Source organism: Schistocerca americana, chromosome 8 (assembly GCF_021461395.2).
Source record: "Schistocerca americana isolate TAMUIC-IGC-003095 chromosome 8, iqSchAmer2.1, whole genome shotgun sequence".
Classification (NCBI taxonomy): Eukaryota; Metazoa; Arthropoda; class Insecta; order Orthoptera; family Acrididae; genus Schistocerca; species Schistocerca americana.
In genome coordinates, this window is record NC_060126.1 from 312,111,593 (window position 1) to 312,128,425 (window position 16,833).

Consider the following 16,833-nt stretch of genomic DNA (forward strand, 5'->3'; position numbering starts at 1 on the left):
CCAACCCGTTGCCACAGGGATCATAGCTCTGTGAAAGACCAGGTGCATGCCCTATCCAATTCATGCACCCAACATTTCCTTTTCCAGTCCTGTCATAGGCTTACACTACCCCCTCAGTGACAGGACCACCTGTGAAAGGAGCCATATCATACCAGCTTTGCTGAAATGACTGCATGGCTTTTTTTTACTGCTATGACTACCACCAGCTATCCACTAGGATGAACAGCAATCGTCAATCTGTGGCCAAGAGCAAAGCAGACCACCCTGAGTACAACAGCCATCTGAATATAACATGCTCGATTTCAATGGTTGCTTCACTAACTGAGCCATCTGGATCTTCAGTTCCACCACCAGCGTTTCTGAACTGCGCAGATGGGAGCTATCCTTATAACACATTCTCTGCTCTTGAAATCATCCCAGTCTCAACTTACAGTCCCCACACTTCCTCCTGGCCGTTTCCACCCCCTCTGATGTATTGCCTCCTCCCAATTTTCTCTCTCACCCTCTTTGTGGGCCGCCTTCTGTCAATGCACCTGCCCATCTCTTCCCTTCCTCATTGCTCTCCTTTTTCACTCCCCATCCCCCACCCCTTCCCCACCTCCCTGCCCTGCGCTACAGTCTCCCTATGCTGTGCCAGTTAGCAATCTAGGGCTGTACGCTCCGCCAGACAGCGCTCTTCTATCCCCTCAGCCATTCCTCGCTATCACTTCTCATTCCCCTCCATCTCGAGTTTGCTGCTTCCATTCTATGTGACATTTGCATCCCGTTCTGAGTTTCCAGATATAGAGGTCATGATTCCCGGCGGGGTCAGGGATTTTCCCTGCCTCGTGATGACTGGGTGTTGTGTGATGTCCTTAGGTTAGTTAGGTTTAAGTAGTTCTAAGTTCTAGGGGACTGATGACCATAGATGTTAAGTCCCATAGTGCTCAGAGCCATTTTTTTTGATAGAGGTCATGTGTGTGAAGTGTGCCTTCTTATGTGAATGAATGTGTGTGTGTGTGTGTGTGTGTGTGTGTGTGTGTGTGTGTGTGTGAGCGAGTGTATTTCCCTTTCTGACGGAAGCTTTGGCCGAAAGCTAATACGTAAGTGTCTCTTCATTGTACCTGTCTGCAACTTGATGTGTCAGCTTTACAGTAAATAGCAATCGCTATTTTCCTTATATTACTGAGAATTAAAACATTATGATTACTCCTTGTATAGTGCTGAAATAAATAATGTGAGAGTTAAGATTAATTAGTGTTCTCTGGTGGGTCAGAGCGTGGCTGGTGAGGCTTTAGGAGTTCTGCCGGTTGATCTGTGTCTGCCAGTTAATGTTTGCTCTACCGTTCATAGCGTAAGCATCCCTCATAAACAAATCGCTTGCATAGATCAGGAGTTACTGGCTAGTGCACAGGTAGAAGGAATAAAATTAAAAAAAAGAAAAATGGAAAAAATGATCAAATGTTTTATAAAATAATTTGTCTAAAAGTGAGAAATAAAATAGTTACCGCGCGGAGTGGCCACGCGGTTTGAGGCTCCATGTCACGGACTGCTCGGCCCCTCCCGTCGGAGGTTCGAGTCCTCCATCGGGCATGGGTGTGTAAGTTGTTCTTAGTGTAAGTTAGTTTAAGTAGTGTGTCAGTCTAGAGACCGATGACCTGAGCAGTTTGGTCCCTTAGGAATTCACAAACATCTGAACATTTTTAAAATAGTTTACGGAAAATTTTTCCATACCTTTGAATGGTGCTCAAAATTATGTATAGCGATTGAGATTTCGATTGAGAATTTAGAATTCGGTGTTTAACTCAGTCTTAAATCTTAAAGAGAGCTAGAGGATTTGCTGTGCATGATTTTCAGTACCATTCAGAAGCACACCAAATGTTCTCTAAGCTATTTTATTTCTTACTTTCGGTCAAATCTTTTCACAAAACATTTGACCGTTTTTTAAATACCACATTTTTTTCATTTCCCACTGTTGGTTGGGTTATGAAAATTTGACAAATAACCGTTCTGTAGTTTCTAGGGAGTTTTGTGTCACTTTCCTCAAATATTTGACCAAACATGGTCGCTCTCTTTTGATTGAAAAGAGGAACAGCCTTTCACACTGTATATTGCGGTACTTTGTATGTGACGAAGAATATAATTGTCTCTGACAATACTATTGAGTTTCTAATGCAGATACATATGGTGATACAACTAAGCTGATCTCTTTTTGAACCGTTTAAGATATCGGTATTCTGTTCTTACTGAAATGATTTGTGAGAACGTCCTCACCAAATGACTTATAGTCTCTTTTCATAGGTACATAATTACGGAGTCATCGTGCTTCCTTCTATAGCACAACGCGCAGCGTGCTAGGTTGCGAGACAGGGATGTGAGCCGAATCCACAATGAATCCACGTGGTGGATTGACAACTGTGAGCCAGTTCAATGACCACCTGCAATGTGGTTTTTTGGCAGTTTCTCATACTCGGTTAGGCATATGCTGGGCTGGTCCCAGATTCCGCCTCAGAGTATGCAGTACACTACATAAACGATTAAAGTATGATAACACACAGGACGAAGTTTACAAGATTCACAGACAAATGCCGCACACAACTTCCTCCAATATCTTGACGCCTGTGGTGTCTGGATGTGAAACATTAAATAATCAAATAAATTTTAGCAAATTCTGAAAAATCTGAGCCTTCGTCAGATGGGATAAATACCAGGAAAAATAAGAAAAAGATTAACTACAAAGTTATCGGTATCAACTGTAGCAATTTTTGTTGCTGGTATCAAATTTATCAGAGAGACAAATTTAACGGTGTTTCACTCTTCAAAATACAATTACTAGTATTGGAGAAATCACAATATTGAGACTTATGATTTATCTGTTTTGAATATAAAACCGACTGCTGTCTTATGAGTAAGTTTGTGTTGTTATATGGAACTCTCGCGTCTGGCTGATGCAGTGCCCCAGATTGACGCTGCTAATACAATCTACTTACGAAAGAGCAACAGTGGAGAAGAGTTTAATTTAAAACTGAGGCTAATCTGTAATGCTGATGAGGAGATTTGAACGTGCAAATGCTTCCCTACTGGAGACAAAGACGATAGAGGCAGCCAAATGCTGTAAATATTCTTTGTTCAGAATGATATTCTCGCTTTGCAGAGGAATGTGAGCTGATTTGAAACTTTCTGGCAGATTAAAACTATGTGCCGGAATGAGACTCGAACTTTGGACTTACCTTTCGCGGGTAAGTGCTTTACCCATTGAGCTAACCAAGCACAACACAAAACCCCTCCTCACAGCTTTACTTCCGCTAGCTCCTCATCTCCTACCTGCCAAACTTCAAAGATGTTCTCCTGCTAAACCTGCAAGTCTAGCACTCCTGCAAGAAACAATATTGCAGAGAATGGCTTATCCACAGCCTGGTGGATGTCTCCAGAATGAAATTTTCACTCTGCAGTGGAATGTGCGCTGGTATGAATCTTCCTGGCAAGTTAAAACTGTGTGCCAGATCTTTCTCCCAGGAGTGCTAGACTTGCAAGTTTCGCAGGTGAACTGTGAAGTTTAGGAAGTCGGGTATGAGATACTGGCGGAGGTAAAGCTGAGAGGACGGATTTGTGTCATGCATGGGTACTCGGTCAGTAGTGAACGTACCCAAGAAAAGCTATGGTCCTGTGTTTGAATCCTGGTCCGCCACACGTTTTTATCAGCCAAGAAGTTGCAATGTTCTGTATCGTTAACCGTAACCGCATGTAGTGCAGCGTGCCTCCAGTAAGCAGGCGACAGGTGATGGCCATAGAAACCAGCACCCAGGCACGCCAATTTGGACGTACCACTATTAGCACTTCCTGAAGAGGCAGAGTAGTAGCGAATGGCCTTGGCTACCGGGACATTTCAAGCAGTAGGCTGATGCTGAGTCAGGATGGCATGACATTTAACATCTGTGGAAGCCAGAATGATGCAGACCAGTGGCCGGCCAGGCAGGAGAAGGTGATGACATCAGATGATGAACCCTGGAATGATGTCTGGGGCATCTAGCGGCTTCTGACCCAAATGTCATAGAGCTGAGAGTACCTCAGTTTATACCTCAGACCAGTAGGCGATGGAAGTAGTTTCATGGAGATAGTGACAGAGTGAAAGCGACCTGACGTCTAGGCCATCAGGCACCTGTCGTTGATTCGCCATCTGGTTGTGGTAATAATAGCTACATCAGAAGAGTGTCAGCAACCTCATGGCAGAGACCAACACATGGCAATTGTTGATGCATAGCCAAGCCACGGAGAGACCTCTCGGTTGGTGTGGACACATACGTATGGACAAAGGGGGCATGTTAATAAGGACGACAAGTACTGTCACAAACTTCAGTGCCGTCAGAACTTCCTGAGAGCTCGTCATTGCTCAGAAAATTGGGTCACTGTCGTGGAATCTGTTGGCATGGTGAAATGCTGCAACGGCTGGCTGCAATCTGTTCCTGGATATGGCACTAGGGTCATGTCTGGGCCTGTACCATTACACACAAACTGGAAGGCAAACTATGTCGCACCTAAGAATGATTCACCAGTTAACTACCGTAACAGTTTTGCTCTTGTTTCTGTCAGACGCTTCCAAGAAAGGTGCATCTCAAAAACTGAATGGAGTTGTAAGACAAGAAGTTTAAGTGCAAAAACTGATAAATTACAGCTTTACCTCACTTATGTTGCAAAATTACATCAACATCAGCAATGAAAGTGCATCAGAAAAGAATGTGGCTGTATCTGAAACTTCATTCATGTCATCAAGTGATTGAAGCACCCACAGTCCACAGTAATATACTTTTGTGGTCATTGGTACAAAGACTTCTGGACAGACTGAACAGATACCTTCGAATACCTTCGATATCATTGCACATGCTGCAGCAATTCTGACTGACTGTATGGGCGCTCAACGGCGAGGTTATCAACGTGGTGCAAACAATATGATGTTTTAAATCCTCTTGGATTATCGGAACTTGAGCATAGACTTTTAGTTGATATCAAAGAAAAAGTCCAGTGGTGGCAAAACGGGTGAAAATCCCAACCAACTGATGACGCTTCACCTCATACCTTGCGTCCCAAAAAAGCAGGATGAGCACTTTCCTAGCCGCAAGCGAGTAGTAATCGGGCACCTAACATGCTGGTACCATAGCCATCCTGCTGTAGCCAAGGCTGGCGCCTACGGTCCGGTTGCCAACCACACAATAGTGTATTGCGGGTTGCCGCCATTCGGAGGTGCCGGCAACTCAGCCGCAGCACGTCATGCCTACAGCGGCTGTTGCGGTTCTCAGGTGACTATCGCCGGCACTGGCTTGGCCATGTGACACTATCACAATTTCTCGGTGTTTTTCCGTTTGTCGGATTTATAGGACGCCCCCCAGCTGCTCATCAATCTCTCGACAGCAGGAGTTCATAGTTACAGTTCTCTGGGCTCAGCGCCGAGTGCGCAGCACACAATGGTCGAAGCCTACGACCTCTCATCGCGTCCAAACTGCCAAGTCATCGCAGAAGCATCAACACGGACTTCAGCTACGTCAGTAATACCCTATAAGGATGGGCAGCGTACGTAACTCAGTGACCATGTTAGCATAACAGTGGTGCTCGTACATTCAAGAAAATGTTATTGTGTTTGGTGTGAAACTCTTATCAGATTGGGAGGATCTTTTAGTTATATTAATACTGAATCTGCTTTCTGTTGTACTTGCTTAAGGTGGTGTATTAATGAACTTCCATTGTTTTTTGGCTACTTGGGCACATCTATTTAGCAGTAGTGAGAATCAGTCACAACAGGGACTTAACATGTCTATGCATTTCAAGTGGTCGTACCTCTTAGACAGCCGGTAAGACTTTGCTAAAAAAACTGTGTGCATCTTTTACCCCTTAAGGTTTCTTCAATGAAATAAGGTGCAATCACGTAATCTCTGATAATACCACACCAAACGTTCTCACTCCACGGCGTCTGATGTTCAACCTGCGTCAGGCAGTGAGGCTTCTCAGCGGCCCTATAATATGTACTTCTTACATTCAGTTTTCCACGATTTGTGAATGTAGCCTCATCGGTAAGGAGAATTCTTTGAAGAAAGAACCTATTATTCTGATGTCGCATCAGAACCGAGAGAGAGAATTCCATAGTCTGCTGGTGAAGTGAGACACGTTATGGAAGAAAGCTATTTGCGCACAAAATGCTGACAACAAAGGGCTGACTTGGTGATGAATGTTTCTCGGGTTTCCAGCCTGGTGGTAGCGTTGATATAGCGTGACGTTTCGGGAAGTGTCATACTACCCATCTTCTGGCGAATTGTCGAGATTCGCGGAGAGCGGGGTGTTTATATGCGCGCCCACCCCCGTCCACTAGACCTCGGGAGGCTGCGGTGGACTGGCAGTGTGCGTGCGTTGGTGAGGGTAGCGCTCGCCCCCAGTGGCCGGGTTCGGTTTTCGGTGTAAGCATTCTGTCTGCGTCCGCGGTGGAGGACGTTGACCGGCGTGCTACCGACGGATTGCCGCTATCGCAGGGTTCCATGTTCCGCTGAGTTGGTATCCCTCATCCCTGTTGACCAGGTTGTGGTGAATCCTTATTTCTAGGGATTCTTTGATAATACTTTCCCAGACGCCAGATACTCGGCACAGCACCTTCGTGTTTTCGAAGTTGAAGATATGTTCTTCATTATGCTGTGTTTTGATATGGCTGATTTTTCTGTGCGACCTAGTCGCACACATCTGATATGTCTTCGCAGCGCTTAGATATACTGCGCTGTGTTTGTTCGATGTATTGTTTACCACATTCGCGTGGTACACTGTATATTCCTGGTGTGTTAAGCTTCAGCAGGTCTTTGGCAGAACCTAGGAGCTCCCTTGTCTTCGGTGGTGGGCGGAGAACGGTTTTGATATTGCATTTGCCCAGAAGTCGGGCAATTTTGGCCGAGAGCGGACCCACGTACGGAGGGAACGCGAGTCGTTTGTCTTCTTCTTCTTCTTCTTCTTCTTCTGGGATTGTCACTGCTTCCTTCTTCCTTTTAAGCACCTTGTTGATCTGCGTTTCACTGTAGCCATTTTGGTGGAAGACTTCGAGCCAGTCGTTGTGGCTGAGCGGTTCTAGGCGCTTCAGTCTGGAACCGCGCGGCCGCTACGGCTGCCTCATGCACGGATGTATGTGATGTTCTTAGGTTAGTTCGGTTTCAGCAGTTCAAAGTCTAGGGGACTGATGACCTCAGATGTTAAGTCCCATAGTGCTCAGAGCCATTTGAACCATTTTTGGAGGACTCTCCTCAGGTGTTGCAGCTTGGATGGTAGGCTTTCCCTATCTTTTATGTCAATCGAAACTGAAATCTTGCCAACAACAAATGTAGTTTTTACATTCAGATTAATTACTTTAGCGGCGGCTACAACAATGCTAGGTGTTACACAAACAGAGTACCTTTAACCGTTCTCGTACAAGTCTAGAACAAAAGTTCTTGTATTTCCTTTCTTTTTCGTAAAAGTTGATAGAATAATGCGCCATCGTAATCCAGAGAGCGGCTAGCTCACTCGTTATCGTAGTCGGTGCATACAAACTCTATCTTTTGCCCCTAGTTCACGCTTGTTGTGCGGAATTAAACAGTATTCAAAAGGGATAGTACAAAAGAGGGTAGAACATTTGCACTGCACGATAAAAAATTTACTGAATTATCATTAAAGGAAACTCACATAAATACAGTGTTCTGCAAGATATGAGAACGAGATAGATAAACACAACGTATTAACAACTTGGTGGAAATGAATGAAAGTGCGGGGGCATGTTGCCATAGGTCTCCCAATCGAACACAGAAAGCTGACGTCACATGGCGTGTAGTCAGCAACACAAGGTAGTGAAGAAACGGGAAAAGGCAGCATTGTTTCACGTGCATAGGGAGCGTTCCGAATCACAGGCACTGCTGCCCGAAGGAGGCGCAGTCAGCTATAGCAGCAGATGACCGCTGCAACAAGCAACGAGCAAGAAGGAATTCACGTGAAACAGAGGACGCAATTGAAACCACATTTAACAGAACTGCAAAGCACGACATCTCTTGCTCCACTGTGGCACAGTCACTGTGTGGGGTGGTCTCTTTGCTCGACGATCAGTACGCTGTGTTTCGTTGACACCCGCACATCGCCATCATCGTTGGCGATGGTACCAACGGCATTGGGACTGGACCACCAAGGAGTGGAGTCTTGTGATCTTTTCGAATGCGAGCAAATTCTGTCTAAGTTGTGTTTCTGGACGTACCCTCATATGGCGAGAAGTGGGAACACGTAATGTATCCAGGAACATCGTCGAATATGATAGTTTTGGTGGTCCAGGTGTTACAGTTTGGCGAAGTATGTTTTATGGGTGTACTGACCTCCAAATCTTTGATCACGACACATCACCAGTCAAAGTTATTGTGTATACTCCTTCCCCGCGTGCATTTCTCCCTGATGTCATTTTTATGGGTGACATTGCGCGACCACATCGAACAGCTCAGGTGGAGGAACTCTTGGAAGGAGATGATGTTCGACGCATGGAGTGGCCTTCACGTTGCTCCAACTTGTGTCCCATGGAACACGTGTGGAATGCGTTGAGATGTGTTACAGAACGTCCAGGCACACCAATGGCATTCCAGCAGTTGTCAACTGCGCTCGTGGAGGAATGGATTGCTCCACCACAAGAGCTCCTTACCAACCTCGTGGCCAGCATGGGAGCACGTTGAAGATCATGCAGTGCCGTTAGTCGTGATCACACACGCCGTTCTTTCTATGTGTGGTCCAAGTTTCATTCAGTTACGTTACTTGGCGGTGACACATCATGCGAAAATTACTTAAGCCCGTAAGTTTAGCACACAAGTGTAGTATGACGAGCCTTTGTAAAATAGAACCAACCTCTCGGTTCAGCTAAGACAGTTTAATGTTGCAGTCGAGCTGAACACGTTGTAAAGGAGTAGATACTTCGAATCAAGTGTTGCTGGAGACAGAGAGATCCTGTGCAACTCACTCACGCCGTGTACTGCTCGCCTGAAATGCACGTGGAAGTAAGGATTACTGCCGAGTCGGCCGTAACCAGTCACGAACTGCATGTGGGAACGAAATCACGGCGAATGACAAAATGTATTCGCTGCTTCGAGTCCGCTGACAGTAAGAAATTAAAAGAATATGAAGTCTGCAGAGTTGGCACGAACGTGTGGGAAAGAAGACAATTGAGTAACCAAACGTTTCCACTACTCCGATTTCACTGCGGTTGATGAATGAGATCAATGTGAAACTACTGACTCGATCCGATACTGACAGGAACTTTGTGCGGATAAAATAACATCGAGTAACGATGCGTTTCAGGTAGTACTGGAACGGTTTGTGCCATATTTGTTACTCAGTAACGAACACACACGATACGCAACAGTTCTGTTAACCAGTGCACCGTCTACCTTGCTTGTAGGCATAAGAACCCCAATTCAATACACGACCAAAGTCTATCACGAATGTTCCTTTCATGACGTTTCCGTAGTTTGTATTTCAATGCTCTCAAATAACAGTTTGCCCTCACGCTCCGCGCATTATTATTTATAGAGTAACGTACGTTACAGATAAATATTAAACAGAGCAATCGATCGATGGAATAATCTTCTACACAATTTTCAGTCTCGTATTCACAGCTCAGTTTCTGAATATCGCCATCGGTGCCTTGAGTATTCAGATTCATTGCTTCTAATTTACGTCGTAATTCTGTTCTAAATCTTAACACAAATATTGAGCAAGAGAAATTTACATGCGACCATTTCTTTTTGCAGATACCGCAGTGTCAGCTGGAAACATGTCCTTCAGTGCGCAAGAGGGTAAGTACCGACGAAAAAAGTCAAGGAAAATTGTTAACAAAAGATAAATGGAAAAAGGGTGAACAGTCTTTCTTGAATTACAGTTAAACAGAATGGGTGAACGTCATTTATGTGTACTAGGCTTATTGCCTAAGAGGGACTTCCTTGCGAACAAGATTTTTTCTTTGTGTCCTTCAGTCTTGAGTCACACAAATCATATCATTAGACTTCTTAGAAATCCATCATCAGATAATTTGAGTATAATAACAACTAGAATATATTGTCGGAAACCAGTTTCGTACCATTTGTGTGACTCGAGGCTTGAGAAATGCGAGTATAATAACAACTAGAATCTATTGTCGGAAACAATTTTCGTACTATTTGTTTGACTCGAGGCTTGAGAAACGCAGTAAAAGAATTTTGTGTGAACATCAGGTATCTAGATCTACACTTTCACAGTACCTTAAACTATAATACAAGTAATTATGAATAATTATTTACTTGATGCTAGTGTAATAGCTCTAAATTCTTAATAACATTCACAGCGAGGTAGTGAAGAGGTTAAGACACTGGATTTAAAATCAGGATGACTAGCATTCAAATCGCCGCTCGTTTGTTCTGACTCAAATTTTCTGTGTGCTTCACAAATTTCTTGCGGTGAAAGTTGGGACTTTCCTCAAAGAAGTCAACCGCCTATTTTCTTCTTCACCCTTGTTCAGTCCACAATCGTGCTTTTGTCTCTATTGAACTCGACGTCGATAAGACACTAAATTCTAATCTTTACCTATCATTCGTTTTGAATATTAAAAGGCCTTATGGTAACTGAAATTATTCGATACTTGTGACCCATCCCAGCTTCATACGTGTAGCATTAAATTCCTATAGCTGGCCGACTTTTTCAGACACATTAATTTCACCAACACCTGCGTTTGATGTCAACATGAAATAGCCACTCACAGATGCAGATGGTAGCACTAACACGTCGGAGGGATGCATAAAACAGTGCAGTTGTTGTCATAATGCGGAAATGGAGCGATTATTGGTTTTCAGCACAAATTTCCGAAACGGCTAAGTTTGTAAACTACTCTCGTGCTGCAGTGGGTAAAAAATAACGTGAATGGCAAAATGGCGCCATCCAAAACTGGTTCAAAATGGTTCAAATGGCTCTGAGCACTATGGGACTTAACTGCTGTGGTCATCAGTCCCCTAGAACTTAGAACTACCTAAACCTAAGAACATCACACACATCCATGCCCGAGGCAGGATTCGAACCTGCGACCGTAGCGGTCGCGCGGTTCCAGACTGTAGCGCCTAGAACTGCATGGCCACTCCGGCTAGCCCAAAATTGGTGCCGAGGCAACTTTGGTGCACCACAGGCCAAAGATGCCAGGGATAAATCATGACTGCAGAGATGTGTATGGGCAGCTGTTGAACAACTGGCCGCCCAGATGAACCATGGGGCTACCGACAGTGTCTCCTCAATGACCGCTCAGCGAACGTTGTTGCGTATGCGCCTCCGCAGCAGGTGCCTGGTTCATGCACCCACATTGACTATGCCGGCCAGGGTGGCCGCGCGGTTCTCGGCGCTACAGTCTGGAACCGCGCGACCGCTACGGTCGCAGGTTCGAATCCTGCCTCGGGCATGGATGTGTGTGATGTCCTTAGGTTAGTTAGGTTTAATCAGTTCTACGTTCTAGGCGACTGATGACCTCAGAAGTTAAGTCCCATAGTGCTCGGAGCCATTTGAACCATTTTGAACCTTGGCGTTGAACCCAGATGTTGGCTGGTTATATGTGTACAGAAAGTCATTGTGGGAGTTTCCCTTTTGGATTTCCATGTTTCTGTTTGCGAGGAATGCCATTTCACTGACACAGGCGAAGATTTGTTGGTATGGGGTGCACATATAGCAAGTGATGATGAGGATGTGACCTTGGCGCTTGACGATTTCACAACTATGGCACTAAACTGGAAGTCACAAATCTGCACATCCATGTCCTTCTTAGCTCAGGGTGTAGTGAGAACTGTACCATAATTGCCAGAGGTGGTGTACAAGGTTCGCAGCTAGCCGCCATTTTCTGAGCAATATGAGGTCTCCTGAATAGCTCTCTCATTGAGGTAGATTGGGCAGTCATAGGAGGAAGCATCTTGCAGTTGATACAGTAAGCGGAAGAAGATGGACACTCACCATCATGAGCATCTGTGCCACAGGTTACGTATTTGGCTGCATTTTCACAAGATTCACGGTCATGTTTGTAGTGCTGACATTTATAGCAAAGTGTGGGATTCAGGATATATGATCTGATAGTAATAGCTTTATAGCAAGCCTTAATTTTTAATGGAAGCACGGCACAGTCAAATGTGAGGAACAGTGTGTGGACTGGCACTAATTCTTTATCAACCATTTTCATGATGCAGTGAACTGCAGGCACTCCCTGGTCAGTGAGATAGGCTGTGATTTCCGCCTTGGTCAGGCCATGAAGCAACTGAGTGTACATGACACTATGGGAGGAAGTACGATGGGTTTCTACTTTAACAGGTTAGCTGTTGAACAGTGTTGCATTAAGCAGTTTCTGTGCTTGCAAAGAATTATCCCTCTCCAAAAGCAAGGTCCCATTATGCAACTGAGACCAGGATTTCACAGGACGGGTAATGGCATCTACACCCTTCTGAATAACAAATGGATTAACTGTCATGAATTGTGACCATCTTCTTTGTGTGACACCGTGAGGCATCAGGGTGCAACTGGGTGTGGCGTCGATTCTTTCATATCAACCCATTTGTGCTTTTGAAATGAGGAACTCATTGTGGAGAAATCCCCCATGATTTCCAGTGTCTCCGATGATGTAATCCTTCCTGCCCCCCCCCCCCCCCCCACACTCAAAGGGAGGCTCAGTCGCCTTAGGTGATTGTTCACACTTCATGTAACACATCCCAGAATGCAGACAGAAGAATCAGTCAGCTCAGGCAATTATCTCTCCCTGGCACTGACCTTTACCAGAGGGTATTACAAGCCTTGCTTGTCGACCTGCGGCTGGGAATTACGTGTTACCCAGTCACCTTTAACGCGTCAAACACGTGGGCTGGCATTCAGGAACGCACAGGGAGGAAGAAAAAGAAAAGGAAAACGGGAGACCTCAAATGCCAAAGCGGAAGAGTGCTAAAAAAGGAAGGACAGGGAAAGAAAGACAGGTGGACAGGACGAATCCATACATAAGTTTACCAAGTACTTCAGTTTCCCAAATAAGACATACAACTCGGTCCCCAAGGGAGGGGAAACAATAGCAGCAGGATAGACATGTAACACAGAAAGGAAAGTACTGCTGCAAAAGGCTGGGGCCCTGTGGTAGCCCATTGCGTACTCACCAAAGAGTGGCGAGCCCCCAGGGGGAGGGGGGGGGGCGACGACGACACAATGAAACTTGTCGCACAGCTTGGAGTGTATGTGCATAGTTCGAATAGCACCAGGGCGAATTTGCCATACTCTCTTGGCCACAAAATTCCCCGGATTTAAACCCAGTCGAGGATCTGCGGTAACACTTCGACGGGACTGATGACACTATGTCTACATCTACATCTACATCTACTTATGTACTCTACAAACCACCATATGGTGCGTGATGAAGGGTTCTCTGGCTCCTCAACCAAGAAACATAGTGCAACTAGCCATGGCATTGGGGCTGGCATGGCATCACATCCCTGTTGGTACATTCCAGAACCACACTGACTGTCTTGTCGCACATCTCACAGAAGTCCCACTGCAAAAGATGGTTATACAGGCTTTTGACAGATGGTCACATTAATGTGAGTGGACAGTGTGATATGTAGTGCTATACAAAAACCTTACTCATATAACAGTCTATCTATTAGTGAAAACCGTGTCAGAATTCCTACAGTAGTTCCTGAGATTGGGCTTCACATGCAGAAAGAAAAACTTTAAATCTTCAAGTGACAAATGTTTTTTTTCAGCATTACAATAAAAGGCAGGTCAGTATGTATTCTTTGGGAATACGAATAAATAAATCTGCTCAATTTATTACGTATTTTTCAGTTTGCCGTGAGATATGGGGTGACAATTATTCGTACCAATGAGTCAGGAGGAAAAAAGTTATATACGTGGTAATGTCTCAGTTCTTATAGTGAATACACTGTTCAGTATTTCTATTGCACGATTTTATCTATAACTCATTGCCTATTTTACACAGCGTTGAAAAGTTTCTTCTGCATTACAAAGATACTGCTAAGGATTTAAACGAAATGAAACTGAAAAATAAACGTCAAGAGGACGAACAGCGAGAAAATGTAGACTCCAAAGGAATTTAAAGGACGACACTTTTTCGAGTGTTGAACAAATTACTGGTACTTAACGAAATTTAAAGAACAACAGTTTTAAAAATGTTAAGTCTGTTCCCTCGCAAATAACACAGCGTTTAAACCTTGTCGCTACAGATTCTTATGTTGGTTCTACAGACAAAAATTACGTGCAGCTTATCTTCGAGTGTCTACAACACACTTACTAGGGTTCCGAAATTTAACTAAAGCTCTTCAGAGCTTGTATTTAAGTTTCCCAATCATACTGCAATCATCGGTGGGGACTTAAATCATTTAATATTCAGTCGGAAAAATCACAGTTTTGCTAGTTGCGGGCGTGATAAGACATCCCGTGAAACATTACTAAATGTGTTCTCTAAAAAGTAGCTGGAACAGGCATTTCAGAACCCCACTCATGATGGAAATATATTGGATTTAACAACAAAGACCTGACGTATTTGAGGATGTCCACATTGAAACTGGTATCAGTAACCGTGGTGGGGTTGTGGCAACAATGATTACCAAAGTCAAAGGACAGTTAAAACAAACAGAAAGATATACATGTTCAGTAAAGCAGATTAAACATATGTAGCGTCATATCTCGAGGAACTTGAAACCTTCAGAACATGGAGTAGCATGCAGAGGAACGATGGCTCAAGTTTAAAAGAACAGTTGGCAATACACTGGACAGATATGTATCCAGTAGAATAGTTCATAAAGGGAGGGAGGGATTCTCACTGGTACGCAGACACTGTAAAAAGGCGCTAAAGAAACAGACTACTGCAGAACAGGTATAAAACAAGGCATATGACTATAGGCAGAGAGATGCTGAATGAAACACGTTTGGCACATGTGACTACCTTAGCAGAATATTGTCATATGATGTTTCACAAACCCCAAACAAATTCTGGTCATATGTAAAGAATGTTAGTGCCACCAAAGTTAGTGTCCAGTCCCTAGTGAATGAGACAGGGACGGAAATTGAGGTTTGCAGACCGAAAGATGAAAAGCTTAACTCGGTTTCCAAACATTCTTTTACTAAGGAAACCCCACGAGAATTGCCCCAACCTAATCCTCGTACCACTGAAAAGGCGAATGAAATCAGTATTGGTGTCAGTGGTGCCAAGAAACAGCTGAATTCGTTAAAATTGAACAAAACTCTAGGGCTCGAAGGAATCTTTATCAGAGATCAGAATTTGGAAAGCAACTGTCCATTCGTTTAGTAAGGCAGTCAGTCAGGCTCTACCTCTCGGCTGATATACGAGTATTACTACAGAACGGCAAGTTAAGTGTTTAAGTGTTTATCATTTTCTGTGTTTTCTTCGTCATTTATTTATTAAATTTCGTGCGTGTTTCTCTGTTCAAGAGATTTAATCTCGAGTTTTTGTAAGTGTAATACCATTCAGTCTGTAGCGTAATAGTTGCTCACTTGACAGCCAGCTACGTAGCTCATTAACGTATCAGCGTCCATTGGTGCATCAGGAGGGCAGCAAACTGCCTATCTAGAACTGCCCGCTTTTATAGCTCACTTCTTCAGTTAGTCTGGCTACGATGGCTTCGGTGTGTGCATGCTGTGTGCAGACGCAGGAGGAGCTGGCAAGAGTTCGCAAAAAGCTGAATGTCTTTTGGCTATGGTCAGTCCCCTTCTGGCTCCTGCCTCGGGATGTAGTGGTGGCGGAGAATCTGGCGTGTTGCATGGGACACTTCAGGTGCCGCTTGTTTTGCCCACAGGATCTGCTTCCAGTGCGCCCAACGTGGTGGCTACGCACTCACAGTTGGGTGAGTGGCAGGTGGTACACGTTTTTGTCACTCGAGGCAGAGGGCCGATGGCTTCGCCCATTCACCCTTTGTGTGGTCAGGTTGTCGCTCCTTCAGCAGGGTCCGAGTAGGCACGTGGGGGAAACGATTTACTAGTTATTGGGAGCTCCAGGGTTAGGCACGCTATGGACCCCCTTAGACAGAGAGTATTCAGGGCTGGAAAGAAAACACTGATTATGTCTGCCAGGAGGGACCTCACCAAGATTTGGAGGTGGCCCTGCCTGTGTGTATTGAGTGTGCAGGGTGCAGTCATCTGCATGTTGTGGTTCATGTCGGCACCAATGACATGGATTCTGAGGCGATCCTCAGTTCGTATAGGCAGCTGGCAGAGGTGGTGAAAACTGATGGCCTCGTGTGCAGGGTGTAAGCAGAGCCCGCAATTTGCAGCATCATTCCCAGAGTTGATTGGGATCCTTTGGTTTGGAGCCAAGCGGAGGGTCTCAACCAAAGGCTTCGCCAATTCGGTGACGGTCTTGGCTGCAGATTTCTAGACATGTGTTTATCGTGTGGGGATTTGTAGGATTCCCCTTGATAGGCCAGGGGTGCACTACACAAAGGAAGCAGCTACTTGAGTAGCAGAGTACTTGTGGAGTGCATGTGAGGTTTTTTTTTAGGCTAGGCAGTAGTTTGAGGTGTTCTGATTAACACATGCCAGTCGATATGCAGCAAGGGAAGTCAAACGGTGTTCAGAATCAAGACACTTCAACTGTCACAATTTTATCAGTAAACTGTAAGTATTCGTAATAAACTTCCCGAATTTACTGCCCTCCAGGAAAGTTCTCGCGCTCAAATTATTCGTGGGGCCGAGAGCTGGCTGAAACTTTAAGTGAAACGCTCTGAAATATTTAGTGAGTCGTGGAACGTATATCGGAAAGACAGATTAGAGGCCATAGCAGGGTGTGTGTTCATTGTAGGTGACACAAAT

General features: G+C 44.7%; 1 long non-coding RNA gene across 1 annotated transcript in view; it reads left to right on the forward strand.

Moving 5' to 3' along the window:
- Nucleotides 1-5,399: 5,399 nt before the first annotated feature.
- The window catches only part of LOC124545430, a 28,124-nt gene continuing 16,690 nt past the window's right edge, over nucleotides 5,400-16,833 (forward strand). Inside the window, exons 1-2 of the long non-coding RNA XR_006967628.1 lie at nucleotides 5,400-5,544; nucleotides 9,759-9,803. This is a non-coding gene — a long non-coding RNA (uncharacterized LOC124545430). The remainder of the gene's footprint in view (nucleotides 5,545-9,758; nucleotides 9,804-16,833) is intronic.